The 14,673-nt window shown below is 44.3% G+C and overlaps 1 protein-coding gene across 6 annotated transcripts in view; it reads right to left on the bottom strand.

Moving 5' to 3' along the window:
• Positions 1 to 14,673, bottom strand: part of PPARD (peroxisome proliferator activated receptor delta) — an 84,213-nt gene that overhangs the window by 33,551 nt on the left and 35,989 nt on the right. Inside the window, exon 1 of one of the 6 annotated variants that reach the window (XM_019830484.3) lies at positions 4,276 to 4,531. The exons of the other annotated variants lie outside the window; for them this stretch is intronic. The gene's annotated coding sequence lies outside the window, so the exon portion shown is untranslated. Of the gene's footprint in view, positions 1 to 4,275; positions 4,532 to 14,673 lie in introns of those variants that run through there. 6 annotated transcript variants of the gene reach the window in all.

Genomic DNA, 14,673 nt, shown 5'->3' with positions numbered 1-14,673 from the left:
AAATGGGGGTGTAGAGGAAGACATGGAGTCTAGAAACAGCTGGCTGAGAGGGCTTAACTGTATTCCAGGCCAGCTCTTTTGCTAATCTGCCAGGTGACTGTGGCAGAAAGTGGTTCATTTTTCTTGGCTTAATTCTCTCCTTGGGGAGGGACTGTTGGGTGCTTCTATCCCCCGCCTCTCTTTTAACTCTAAAATACTCTCACTGAGCATACCCCAAGAGCAATAGTCAATGGAAAGAGGCCTAGGTCACTTACAGGCCTCAGTTCCCCTCAGGGGAGGGGTGGGGACGTGGTGACAAATCCTCAAGTGCCTTTAAAGTGTTTACACTCCAGTCAAGGAAGAAGATAAGACCAGTACATACAATCACCTTGAGTAAAGCTGTACACAAATGGGGCAGAGTGGGGAGAGTGACTTCTGCTGGAGGCCTCAGGGAAGGTTCAAGGCCAAGGAGAGCTGGGTTGTCCAGAAATGATCTTAGAAGAAAATAAAATCAAGGAGTGGGCAGATTACTTTTTAAATACAGACTGAGAAGCAGGGTGTTCTAGGTAGGGGAAATGCAGGGGTTTGGACCCAGGAAGGGGTGGATGGACAGAGACACAAGTAGACTGAGTGGCAGGGACCAGAACAGGCTGGGGAAGCAGGTCATAGCCAAATGCACAGAGAACCTCGTACAACTCTCACACCGAGCCTACCCAACTTCTGCTTCAATCAAACACTACAAAGCATTTCTAGATGCCAGGCATTATTTTAAGTGCCTTACATGTAGTGACTCACTGGGGCTTCACAAGTGAGAATTATGAAGCAGGTACTATTGCCATTCCCATTTACAGATGAGAAAACAGAGCAAGGGGTGCTTGGGTGGCTCAGTCGGTTAAGCATCCGACTTCGGCTCAGGTCATGATCTCATGGTTGGTAGGTTCGAGCCCTGCATCAGGCTTTGTGCTGACAGCTCAGAGCCTGGAGCCTGCTTTGGATTCTGTGTCTCCTTCTCTCTCTGCCCTCCCACCCCCCATCTCGCAAAAATAAATAAAATGTTACAGATGAGAAAACGGAGCAGGAAAGAGTGAAATAATTTTCGTGCCCAAATGAGACAGGCTGCAGAGCCGTCAAGCCAATCTGCCTTCAGGGTGGGAGCTCTCAACCTCTCCACTGTATTGCTTCTTGCTTCCACTCCTGAGCCCCTCTAATGCTAAAGGGTCTCCTGTATCCTCACAAGCAGACCCTCCCTCCAACTAACTTCCATTCCTGGTCCTGTCCTGCCTGATCTCTGGTCACCAAGTCCCAAACTGCACCTTCTTCCTCCCTCAAGCCATCTTGTCCAGTGAAACCTCTCAGTTACTGCAGGAACTGTCATTTGACCCTTTCCTGACCTCCCCTCCTCCTTTGTTTTTCATGCCCTCATAATAATGCCCCTTCTAAAACCCCCAATAGTCAAGATAAGGCTAAAGCATTGGAGTGGCAATACTTTAAATCTATCTTTTCTCCTAAGTCAATAAGAGCCCAAGTGTCATGAGATGCTTTCCTCTAGGTGCTATTTATTAACCTCTGGATAGAGCAATTCAACAAATTATAGTGATTGCCTGTGTCCTGCTGAAATCCAGACTCTGGGCATGACTCGTCTCTATCTGGAGGTGAGAAGATAGAAGATACAGTGGGGAAGGCATTAATGCTGGGCTATATGACAAGCATACTCCCAGCTCTGTCTTTAACATGCTGTGTACCTCTGGGCAACCTTCTAACCTCTCTGCGGCTCAGTTTTCCCATCTGTGAGATGGGATTAGTATCCACATGCCTTCCTAATGGTGGACGCATGGCTTGAATAAAATATTAAATGTGAAAGACCTTTGCATTATACAATTTATAAGCTGAAATATTAATAATGGTTATCTCTTAGGAGTAATACTTATTTCTTCTCTTATTGCTTATCTGATATTTATTTATTTTTTAATATTTTTTTAACGTTTATTTATTATTAAGAGACAGAGCGTGAACAGGGGAGGGGCAGAGAGAGAGAGGGAGACACGGAAGCAGAAGCAGGCTCCAGGCTCTGAGCTGTCAGCACAGAGCCAACGCGGGGCTTGAACTCACAAACCGCAAGATCATGACCTGAGCCGAAGCCGGACACTTAACCGACTGAGCCACCCAGGCGCCCCGCTTATCTGATATTTAAAAATCTTCTTGGGGCGCCTGGGTGGCGCAGTCGGTTAAGCGTCCGACTTCAGCCAGGTCACGATCTCGCGGTCCGTGAGTTCGAGCCCCGCGTCGGGCTCTGGGCTGACGGCTCAGAGCCTGGAGCCTGTTTCCGATTCTGTGTCTCCCTCTCTCTCTGCCCCTCCCCCGTTCATGCTCTGTCTCTCTCTGTCCCAAAAATAAATAAACGCTGAAAAAAAAAAATTAAAAATAAATAAATAAATAAAAATCTTCTATAATGAACATGCACTCTTTAGTAAGCAAAAAAAAAAAAAAAGGTTTTAAAAGCATGACACAAACATAAGGCATCGTTATTTTAGAGAAGAAGAAGAAGAAAAAGCTGAAGAAGTCAGTCTCAAGATGCAACACTGTGGCACATCCCTGCCACGGAACTCTCTGCAGGTCGTCAAGAGCAGCAGGTGGCACACACGTGGCGCCATGGCAGGACAGCCCTGACACACCGCTGGAAGGAAACCGCGAGGAGCCACACTGCACATCTGCCTCACACCAATTTTAAGACAAGACAGAGCCGACACACATCAGCCCAGTAACACAACAATTGCGAGGGGAAAAACAGTCAGGAACGGAGGGGGGAATGAGGAGTGTGATGGCAGGCAGTTTTTACAGGTATGTAGTTGTAACTGTCTTTAAAACAGGCACCAATATCTTTTGTAACGAAGCTGAGAAGGGCAAGGAGTCTCCTTCAAAGACTTCTTGCTCGGGGCGCCTGGGTGGCTCAGGTTGAGCGTCCAACTATTTGAGCTCAGGTCGTGATCCCAGGCTTGTGAGATCAAGCCTGGTGTCAGGCTCTGCACAGAGCCTGGAGCCTGCTTAAGATTCTTCCTCTCTCTCTCTCTCTCTCTCTCTCTCTCTCTCTCTCTCTCTGCCTCTCTCTGCCCCTCTCCCCGACTTGCGTGCACTCTCTCAAAAAAAAAACGAAAAAACAAACAAAAAACTTCTTGCTTTCTCCCTAACCAAAGCTCTGGACCTCACGAGGGAAACCAGCTTGGGAACTAAGGGTGAATATGGACACTGGAGGAAGCAAAGCTTGCTTGGTGCCGGATCTCAAAACACATTTTCAGCATTTGCTTTCTGTTCTCCCTTTCCAAGTGCACACCTATGTGGTTGCTCTCTAAGATCCCAGACAAGAGCCTACTTAACAAATATTTGAGAAGCATGAAGTCCCTCAAAGAGGAAAGGGAGAGCCAGAGGTGAGGGAATGAAAGAATCAATCAAACAAAAGTATTCAAATGTCAGGAACACCAGAACATACTTTTTAAACATCCAAGCACCTTGGAGAGTCAGAAAACTGCCCTCACCTTCCAATTCTCGTATCATTTTGACAGCAGCTTCTGGGTTTCATGCCTGCATGACAGAGCCTTCAAGGGCTCTTGGTGGGAAAGCTGGTCACAAATCTGTCATCTCACTTCTCAGGACTCAGAGCCAGGACGAGGGGTGTGCAGGACGAGATGGTGAAATACCTGGCTTGGAGTGAATTATGGATGACACTTGGGGAATTCATTCAGAGAGCAGAAGGCCTCACATGTCAGGTCACATCAGGCTCCCGCTATGGATTTCAGCCCCATCCAGCAGGAGGAAGGGGCTCCCTCAAAAGAATCAAGTGAAGCACTGCCACTGTTCCCTGAGTGTTACAATCAGTGATGGTGGGGAGTCTGGTCTACAAACACTGCTTTCCCTATGTGGTTCTCTCCAGGGGTCCCCCTGCTGCTGCCTACCCGGCCGCCAGAGCCCTGGGGGTCTCTCCAAGATGCAGGGCCCGGGGAGGCCATCATTTGGGGTAGAAGAGCTCCCCAGAATTCCCCTCTGGGCCCACAAGGCATAGCTTGCTCCTGGTCACGCCACTTTGGCCCTGCCCTGAATCTGGCCACTTCCCAGGAGGCCTGTGAGGATGAACAATGCCAGGAGAAGCAGCAGGAACTTAGGAAGGCTGACTTTCCTGGACTCTCAGCTCCACAGCAATAGGACAACATGGCCTTGACAAACCATATCCTGATTGAGCCAGAGCCACTGGTTCCCTCAAAACAACTGCTCTGGGGAAGGGCATGAGGAACAGACATTACTCACCAAGAGCTCAGGTGCTACTTGCTTTGGAGAGAGCTGCTAACTGGGAAGACAGACGTCAGTTGGTGGGCTGGTGGGCTGCCAGCACAGAGGGCCGGCAGAGCAGTCCTGGAGCACTCCAGAGTCACTGCCACAGCCTTCCTTTCTGGCTGCCTCCTTGAGAACCTCCACCCAAATCCTAGGGCGTCCAGAGCACGCAGGCAGTGACTCCCCACCCACAGCGACCTGCTTGGCAAGGTTCTGCACACCTTTCCCCCATTAATCCTTCCTGCCTCCCTCCCTCCCCCCAGGAACCCAGGCAGGCTGAGGCAGTACTTTCTCCATCCATCTAAACTGCCCTTGGGATTCATGGGCCAATTTGGGGACTCTGGGCACTGATCCTAACATGAGCCAAGGCCAGGTACGTAAAGCCTTCCCTGTCTGGGGAGGTGGGGGCTGAAATGGGGCCAGTAGCTCACCTTTGTAACATCTACATGGAACCATTTATTCCAAAGGTGGCAAAGAGAGCCTAACAGCCTGCGTACCAGCTCACCTGAGGTGCCTGGGTCTTTTTAGGCCATGTGTGCACGAGAGAAAACTGGGCAAGAGAGCCACCTCTCTCTTCCCTCTTGCCTCAGATCCTACAAGGGCTGGTGTTTTGCTTGATTCTGAGCATTAGTTCCTAGTGCTTGGTGCCACCATAATAATGACTGGCCACCTCAGGGCAAGGGCAGGGCTTTGGCCCAAACAGAACAGCTGGTGAATCCTAGCTGAGTGGCCTTGGGCAAATTGCTTCACCTCTCTGAGTATCTATTTCCTTTTATGTACAACTGCTCAGCCCAGGGAGATGATGTAACTTGTCTATAGTTTGGGGGAGAGATGACTGTAGAGCTTGGTCTCAAATCCCAGTCTCCTGGCTTCCAGGGCTTTTTTTTTTTTTTTTTTTTTTTTTGACTACACCAAAATGTTTCCCAATAGCAGGTACAACTGACAGAGAAACAAGTCAGTGAAAAGTTCCTTCCAAAATTCTCTGCTTTACACAAATGCAGCCTTCATAGACACCAATTTAACCAGGTGACTGAAGTCAGTATCACCTTTACTGGGGCCAACTGGGACCATCATGCTTCCTGTTGTGAAGCAACAGCAAGCACTCACTGCTTATGCGGGTTCTCACCAAAAAGTGGTAACTTGCTTCTAATCGCAAGGAAATAACCCAACAAGTATGGAATGTGGACAATTGATGACACAATGTCAAACAAATGTAGCAAACTATTTGCAACTGGTAAATTTTAGTGAAGGAAATATACATGTTCATCCCACTATTCTTTCCACTTTCCTGCAGCTTTGACCTTTTATTAAATAAAAAACAGAGAAGAAAAAGGCTTTTCCGCCTTCAGCTCACCCCATGGCTCTCAACAAAGTCTCAGTTGTATCACGTTCAATTCTCTGTCCAGTGTCCAGAATATAAAAACCCAAGCTTCCCTGTCATTCAAGGCATCCCTTAGTACAACAGGGATCTCAGAGTTTTCTAAGCTCATCTTCCACAAAAAACTCTACAACCTGAACCACCATCATCAGCCACAACTGTTCACACACTGCTTTCATACAGCCATTAGTTGGAAACTCGTTCGCTGAGCCGGCAACTTTTCACCGAGTATTCTCCACAGGTCATGCACCCACCCTGGCCCCCGAGACACCGTAATGGACGAGACTCAGTGGACCTTACTCGCCAGAGAACCCTACAATAATTGCCTTTTGTCAAGTCCTGCCTTGTGAGAACTCTTGACGATACTCCCATATAAGATTTCCTTCTCAACACTTCTTGGGAAATATATCTGTTTTATTTAATCCCCAAACCTGAGAAACACCAATTGGAGAAACTGGGAAAAAGTATGATAATCCTCTGGTGAGAATTAAAGCTGAATAATCAATCTAGAGATGTTACTGGTTCGAAGGAATCCACCAACTTCAAGTCAAAGCAAGAGCAAGGAGCTAACAGGCACAGCTGAAGGTTAAGGCTGACATCTGGGAACCATGACAGAGTGCAAAGGAGAGAAGCGGTCATAACCTAATCAAGCCTTGCTTGTAGCCACTGCCACGCTGTTAAGTGTCTGTTTATGGCCGTGTTTGCCATGAATGGGGAGTCATTCTTGCAAATATGTATTAATATATTTATATACGTAGTATGCACAAATTGGCAATTTTGACACATGATTTTGTGTGGTACTCTTAATTTTGTTAGGAGATACACATGTTCGGTTATCCAAATACTACCCGATAACGTTCACTGGCATTTTCCAGTGTTTGACTATTTGACATGGAAGAAATACAAACAAAAGATGTGAATATTGTGGAATTCGAGGACACAAAGCCAGAAGCGGATCTAAAATCTGAATTCATAAAGTATTATTAATTAGTAAGGAGAATAACTAAATCAAAATTGGGGCATGCAAAGTATTTTCATCACTAAAAAAGGAAATGAGCCTGTATGAAGGAACATGTGCTTCAATGTCCAACTTGAAGATACTTGTGGATACACGCTTAACGATTCAACCAACATCCATGCAAGATGAAAGAAATTTTTCTACGCCTGCAATATTTGTCCAGAAACAAAGATCGAGACTGTAAGAAAGAGCAATTCGTGCTTTGTGTATTTTAAAATTTCATTTTAGACCCACACAGATATGACCGATTGATTTGTGAGAAAAGTGAATGGGAATTCAATAGAACTCAACAAACGGGGATGAAACAACTGAAACAACTCAAATGCAAAAAAAGAACCTTGACCTATGCTTTACACCTTTTATGGGTTTAGAAATGAATCCTAAATCTAAGTTTAAAATAAAAAACTACGAACTTGTAGAAGAAAACACAGGAGAAAATCTTCGTGACTTTAGGTAGGGCAAGAAGTTCTTAGATGTGACATCAAAAGCACAACTCATTGGCTAAAATTAACAACTCAGGAAACAACAGATTCTGGCGATGATGTGGAGAAATGGGAACCCTCTTGCACTGTTGTTAGAATGCAAACTGGTCCAGCTGCTCTGGAAAACTGTGTGGAGGTTCCTCAAAAAATTAAAAATAGAATTACCCTATGACCCAGCAATAGCACTACTAGGAATTTACCCAAAGGATACAGGAGTGCTGACTCATAGGGGCACAGGTACCCCAATGTTTATAGCAGCACTTTCAACATAGCGAAATTATGGAAAGAGACTAAATGTCCATCAACTGATGAATGGATAAAGAAGATGTGGTTTATATATACAATGGAATACTGCTTGGCAATGAGAAAGCATGAAATCCTGCCATTTGCAACAACGTGGATGGAACTGGAGGGTATTATGCTAAGTGAAATAAGTCAGGCAGAGAAGAGACAGATATCATATGTTTTCACTCATATGTGGAACTTGAGAAACAACAGATAACCATGCGGGAAGGGAAGGGGAAAAAATAGTTTCAAACAGAGAGGGAGGGAAACTCATAAGAGACTCCTCAATACAGAGAACAAACTGCAGGTTGATGTGGGGGGAGGGGAAATTGGGTGATGGGCATTGAGGAAGGCACTTGTTGGGATGGGCACTGGGTGTTGTATGTAAGTGATGAATCACAGGAATCTACCCCCAAAACCAAGAGCACACTGTATATACTGCATGTTAATTAACTTGACAATAAATAAATTATATTTTTAAAAAAAGCACAACTCATTAGAAGTTGATAAACCGGACTTCATCAAAATTAAGGACTGTGCTCTTTGAAAGATACCATAGAGGGAATGAAAAGTCAGGCCACTAACAGAAAATATTTGCAAATCTCGTATCTCACAACAGACTTGTAGCCTAAATATATATTTAAAAAAAAAAAAAAAAACCTCCCCAGACTCAGCAATAATTATTGAAAACAAGTATCTCGGGGTGCCTAGCTATCCCAGACAGTGGAATGTGTTACTCTTGATCTCCGAGTTGAGTTTGAGCCCCACGTTGGGTTGTACGGGTTACTTAAAAATAAAATCTTTTTTGTTGGTGAGGATGTGGAGAAAGAGGATCTCTTTTGCACTGTTGGTGGGAATGCAAACTGGTGCAGCCACTCTGGAAAACAGTATGGAGGTTCCTCAAAAAACTAAAAATAGAACTACCCTACGACCCAGCAATTACACTACTAGGTATTTTTATCCAAGGGATACAGGTGTGCTGTTTTGAAGGGGCACATGCACCCCCATGTTTATAGCAGTGCTTTCAACAATAGCCAAAGTGTGGAAAGAACCCAAATGTCCATTGACAGATGAATGGATTAAGAAGATGTGGGGTATGTGTGTGTGTGTGTGTGTGTGTATGCATACACACACACACACACACACACACATACACACACAATGGAATATTACTCAGCAATCAAAACAAATGAAATCTTGCCCTTTGCAACTATGTGGATGGAACTGGAGGGTATTATGCTAAGTGCAATAAGTCAGTCAGAGAAAGACAAATATATGATTTCACTCGCATGAGGAATTTAAGATACAAAACAGATGAACATAAGGGAAAGGAAGCAAAAATAATATAAAAACAGGGAAGGGACAAAACATAAAAGACTCTTAAATATAGAGAACAAACAGAGGGTTGCTAGAGGTGTTGTGGGAGGAGGGAAGGTCTAAATGGGTAAGGGGCATTAAGGAATCTACTCCTGAAATCATTGTTGCACCATATACTAACTTGGATGTAAATTAAACAATAATAAATAAACAATAAATACGTTAAAAAATAAAAATAAATAAAACCTCTAGGTTTGACAAAAGAAAAAAAAAAAAAAAGACGACATGGGCAAAAAATTGAACAGATACTTCACCAAAGAAGATAAACAGATTAAAGTCAGCACCAAAAAAAGATGCTCAACATCCTTAGTCATTAGGGAAAAGCAAATTAAAGCACAGTGAGATACCACAACATACCTATTAGAATGGCCAAAATGAAACAAAAAGTGACAATACCACGCAGAGAAGCTGGAATCTCATACACTGTTGGTAGGAATTCAAACTAGCACAGCCACTTTGGAACAGAGATTGGCAGTTAAACACATTCTTACCATAGATTCAGCAATTCACTCCTAGGTATTTACTTAAGTAAAACGAAAATCTAAGTTCAAACCAGCACATGAATGCTCATTCAAAATTGTCAGAAACTGAAAGCATCGTAAATGTCCCTCAACTAAAGAATGGATAAACAGGGGCATCTGGGTGGCTCAGCTGTTTAAGTGTCCGACTTCAGCTCAGGACATGATTTCATGGTTTGTGAGTTAGAGCCCCACAGGGGGCTCTCTGCTGTCAGAGCAGAGCCTGCTCTGGATCTTCTGTTCCCCTCTCTCTCTGCCCTTCCCCTGCTCATGCATGCGCTGTCTCAAAAGTAAACAAACATTAAAAAAAAAAAAAACAAATGGATAAACAAACTGTGGTACATCTTTACAATGGACTACTATTCAACAATAAAAAGGAGCTACTGATACATGCAATAACAGATAACTTTCAATACATTATGCTAAGTGAGAGATTTTAAAAAAATGCTACGTATTTTATGATTCCATTCATATGACATTTTAGAAAAGGCAAAACTACAAGAACAGACAATAGATCAGGGGTTAATGATACACGGAGGTTTGACTACAAAGGAGTAGCACAAGGGAGTGTCATTGTTTTTATGGAGTGATGGTACAGTTCTTCATCTGGATCATGGTGGTGGTTTATGACTACAAATCTGCCAAAACTCACAGACCTGCACACTCAAAAGGGTGAATTTTAGTGTCTGGAAATTTAAAAATAAAAATTTTAAATTATTTAAGAATAACTTTTAAATATTAAGTGTTTGTGGTATTATCCTTAAATCATTAAATTATTTCTATTTGGCATTCGTTTTGTGTTAATGTTCTCATCTTTTAACATTTCCTATTATCAAACATCTGTATCAGGTAGAGATCATTTTTTAAACTGTTTTTTAATGTTTATTTTTGAGAGAGCGAGCGCACGCAGGTGCTTGCGAGCGGGGTAGGGGCAGAGAGAGACAGGGAGAGAGAGAATCCCAAGCAGGCTCCATACTGTCAGTGCAGGGCCCGACACAGGGGTTCAAACTCATGAACCGCAAGATCATGACCTGAGCTGAAATCAAGCGTTAGATGCTTAACTGACTGAGCCACCCAGGTGCCCCAGGTAGAGATCATTTATACAAGTTAATAAAATACATAATCTTGGGGTACCTGCTGACCCAGTCAGTAGAGCATGTGACTCCTGACTCAAGGTCATGAGTTCAAGCCCCACATTGGGCATGGAGCCTACTTAAAAACAAATAAATTAATAAAATAAAATCTATGATTTTGTCACAATATAGTGTTCCTAATAAGAATAATAAATCATGCATACACTATCACATCTTTTTTCTTCTTTTACAAAATAACCTCTAAAACTTTTACCACAGAAAAATAATTCAGTTTATTATGGTCTCTCATTCTTAAAAACTCGTAAATGCAAGAAACAACAAGTGTTGGTGAGGATGTTCAGAAAAAGGACCCCCAGGCACTGTTGGTGGGAATGCAAACTGGTGCAGCCACTGTGGGAAACAGTATGAAGGTTCCTCAAAAAGTTAAAAACAGAACTGCCCTACAATCCAGTGATCATAGTACTGGGTATTTACCCAAAGAATACAAAAGTACTTACTAATCCAAAAGGATATATACACCCCTATGTTTATAGCAGCATTATCTACAATAGCCAAATTATGGAAGCTGTCCAAGTATGCACTGACAAGATGAATGGATAACGAAGATGTTGGGTGTGTGTGTGTGTGTGTGTGTGTGTGTGTGTACACATGAATAGTATTCAGCCATAAAAAAGAATGAAATCTTGCCATTTGCAATAACATGGATGGGGTTAGAGAGTATAATGCTAAGTGAAATAAGTCATTCAGAGAAAGACAAATACCATACAATCTCACTCATATGTGATATTTAAGAAACAAAACAAACAAACAAAAGAGAAAAAGAGAAGAGAGAGACAAACCAAGAAACAGACTCTTAACTATAGGGTACAAACTAATGGTTACCAGAGAGGAGGTGGGGGGGCGGGGATGTAGAGGATGGGTGAAACAGGTGAAGGGGATTAAAGAGTACACTTATCTTGATGAGCAGTGAATAATGTACAGAGCTGTTGAATCACTATATTGTTCATCTAAAACTAATATAACACTGTATGTTAACTATACTGGAATTAAAGTAAAACATTTAATAAAATTAAAAAAAATTTTTTTTAATGTTTATTTTTGAGAGAGAGAGGAGAGAGAGAGAGAGATCGTGAGCAGGGGTAGGGTATAGAGAGAGGGAGACACAGAATCTGAAACAGGCTCCAGGCTCCAAGCTGTCAGCACAGAGCCTGACACGGGGCTTGAACTCACAAACCATGAGATCATGACCTGAGCCAAAGTCAGACACTTAACCAACTGAGCCACCCAGGCACTCCAAACACTTAATAAAATTAAAAAAAAAAAATCATAAAACTCATAAATGAAGTGTTATGAAAGATACAGAATAACATGATTTGGGGAATTCCCAGGAAATTCAACTCCTTGTTCCTAAATCCTGAAGAGTAACTGTCAGGAGTTAGGAAGCACCAGAGCCTTGACACTTTTCCAGGCAGCCTTTGCTATGACCCCATGGTAACCTTCCACCTGCCTCTAGCCAGAGCCCTTCAATTAAAAAATCATTTATGGGACTGATTTGGGAACTATGCGCACCAGCATTGACCTAGACTCCTATAGGGGGAGATGCCAAAAGAGTAAGACAAAGACTCCCCTTGAAGACAGTGAGCACACAAAGAACTACGTGGTGGAGGCCGCACAGGAGGGAGACATATGGGAGGAAGAAATACTTCCAACACGGGAGAAACAGGGATGGTTTTGGAGTAGTTGTTATGGCCCTTCTTTCAATGGGGTCAGAAGATTGGGAAAGGCACTCTGAGGGAAGGCCAAGGTGAGCCAGGCAAGGCAGCTGAAAACGCAGAGCACATCTGGGAATAGTGAGCTTCCCCTTGGCTGGGGAGTCCACCATCTCTGACGGACAGATAAAGGGCCCCAATATGGCCAGCCTTGAGGCAAGGGGGAAGGTATAATCGAAGAGGTGCTTTGGTCTGAATGCCTTTAAGAGCAGACAGAGGCTGAAAGACTCACTAGGGGGCTTCTGAAACAATGCAGCGAGAAGAGGGGGAGGGTCTGAAATCTCATCTCTCATCCCTCCCAAATGTTATACTCTGTTCACCTAGAACGTTCCAGGACACCAGGCTATCTCTGCCTCTGGCTCTCAGCACAGGCTGTTCCTTCTACCTGGGACACCTCACTCCCTTCTTAACCTAATACCTGCTCATCCTTCAAATCTCAGTGTATAGAAAGAACACTTCCTCAGATAAGCCTCCTGCAACGCACTCGTAACGGCCCTGTATTTCCTCAAGCACAGCCCTTCCTACATTTTCTAACTGTTGTATTTTACTCATTTATTTATTCTGGGGATATGCTATTTATTTATTTGCTTGTTTCCTTGCTCTATAAACAGGAGTGCTCACGGTTCAATGGTGCGGTCTGTGTTAATCTTAAGTATGTAGCCCCATGAAGTCTTATGTTTATATATCACCACAAAATCATTACCCAGCTCAAGATCCCAAACGTTTCCAGCACCCCTGAATGTTCTTCATGCCCCTTCCCAGTCAGTGCCCTCAGTAAGAGGTAACTGCTAGTCTGACCTCTACCAACATCAACTAGTTTTGCCTGGCATGCATCCAGCATCTCTCGGTTGGAGTCTGAGAGCCCATGGAGTTGTTCCTGCTGTTCTCTGGACCCCAAAAGTGCTGGGCACAGAGCAGGCATGTGAACATGTGCTCAATGAATGATGAGACCAGGAAGCAACAGTGCCCAGGGACCCCAAACCTCGGCTGTGTTTGCATCTCCATGCCTCTGCCTCTGCTATCCTGCTTGAAATGCCCTCCCTTGTAAAAAAAAAAAAAAAAAAAAAATGTAAATTTACTAAGTAATCTCTACACTCAACATGGGGCTTGAACCCACTGACCCCAAGATCAAGAGTCGCACGCTCCTCTAAGCCAGCCAGGCACCCCAGCCCTCCCTTTTGTACCAAAATCCTTCCTACCTCCCTCTTTTTTAAAAGTTTGGCTCAAGACCCATCCCCTTTGGGGAAGGTCACCCCCACGGCATCCACTGCCCACCACATTCATCCCGCAGAGGCTGCTTCGCCTGTCCTTTCTGGGTGGATGTGCGTGTACCTCTGGATTCTACTCCCCAAACAGGTGGAGTCGCTCAAAGGAGAAACACTGTTTCACTCTTCTTTAAGGAGAACCAACCTCTCTCACCTCCTCACTGTTCACAGAGTATCCTGAGCTGCAGAAAATGTCTCCTGGCCTGTCTTCCTCGTGGGACGAGGAGGATCACACCAGAAAGCAGCTGCGAGGATGTTTTATAAGCCACAGTTCACTTGACAAATCTAAGGCATTTTAAAGTCTAGTTACGCGAGTGCTGGAAAATAATTGGCTAAACTATACATGCATCATATGTACAACAAAAAAAGATTAAAAAAAAAAAGAATGCAGTGGATCTGTGTATGCTGATGTGGAAAGATTTCAAAGATACACTTAAGGGAAGAACTAGGTGTCCACAAACAATTTGGTGTGCTCCCCACTGTCACAGGGAAACAGGAGGGGGAAGAGGAAACATACATATACACTGGAATATGTGCACGGAAAATTGTGGAAGAATGCACAGGACACTGATCACCCTGCACCCTTTGGGAGAGGAGCTGCAGTCCTACAGCCAGTCAGTCACTTTTTGTCACAGAACTGTCTCATCTGTCCATGGGTTATTTTTATATTAATAGACATTTTAACATAAAAATGAGGTAAAATGACTTCAGTTCATCCCGAGGGTAAACTGAGGGCAGCCTGTTGACACCTGAACTCAGGCTCCAGAAGTCAGGGGCAAACAGCCTGGAGGCAGAATTTCAGTACAGGTCAGAGAGCTGACCACGGCCTGTGAGCTCACCCAGAGCCCCCCCGAGGCCTCATAAGGAGCAACAACCTGACACAATTCCACTTTCGCTTAGCAGCCAAAGGCTGGGAGAGGAGAGCCTAGGGCCACAGGGGGAGCAGTGAGTCTGGGGCCACAGTGGGGAAAAAAAAAAAAGCTGCCCACCCTGCTATGTGGTTCAAACTGATCTGGGCCGGGGCGGGGTGGGGGAGGAGGAGGCTGGCTCCCCCACCTCCTGACAAATACGCAAACCCAAGGTTGGGAGAAGCAACCCAAGGGAGAAGGCAGAAGGACAAGGGCCCCCCGGGGGGCTGCTGGTCTTCCCAGCTCTGAGAGCCATACAGTAGAAGCAGGGCTTCCTGAA

Source organism: Felis catus, chromosome B2, assembly GCF_018350175.1.
Source record: "Felis catus isolate Fca126 chromosome B2, F.catus_Fca126_mat1.0, whole genome shotgun sequence".
NCBI lineage: Eukaryota > Metazoa > Chordata > Mammalia > Carnivora > Felidae > Felis > Felis catus.
This window is presented reverse-complemented; position numbering and strand designations above follow the sequence as displayed.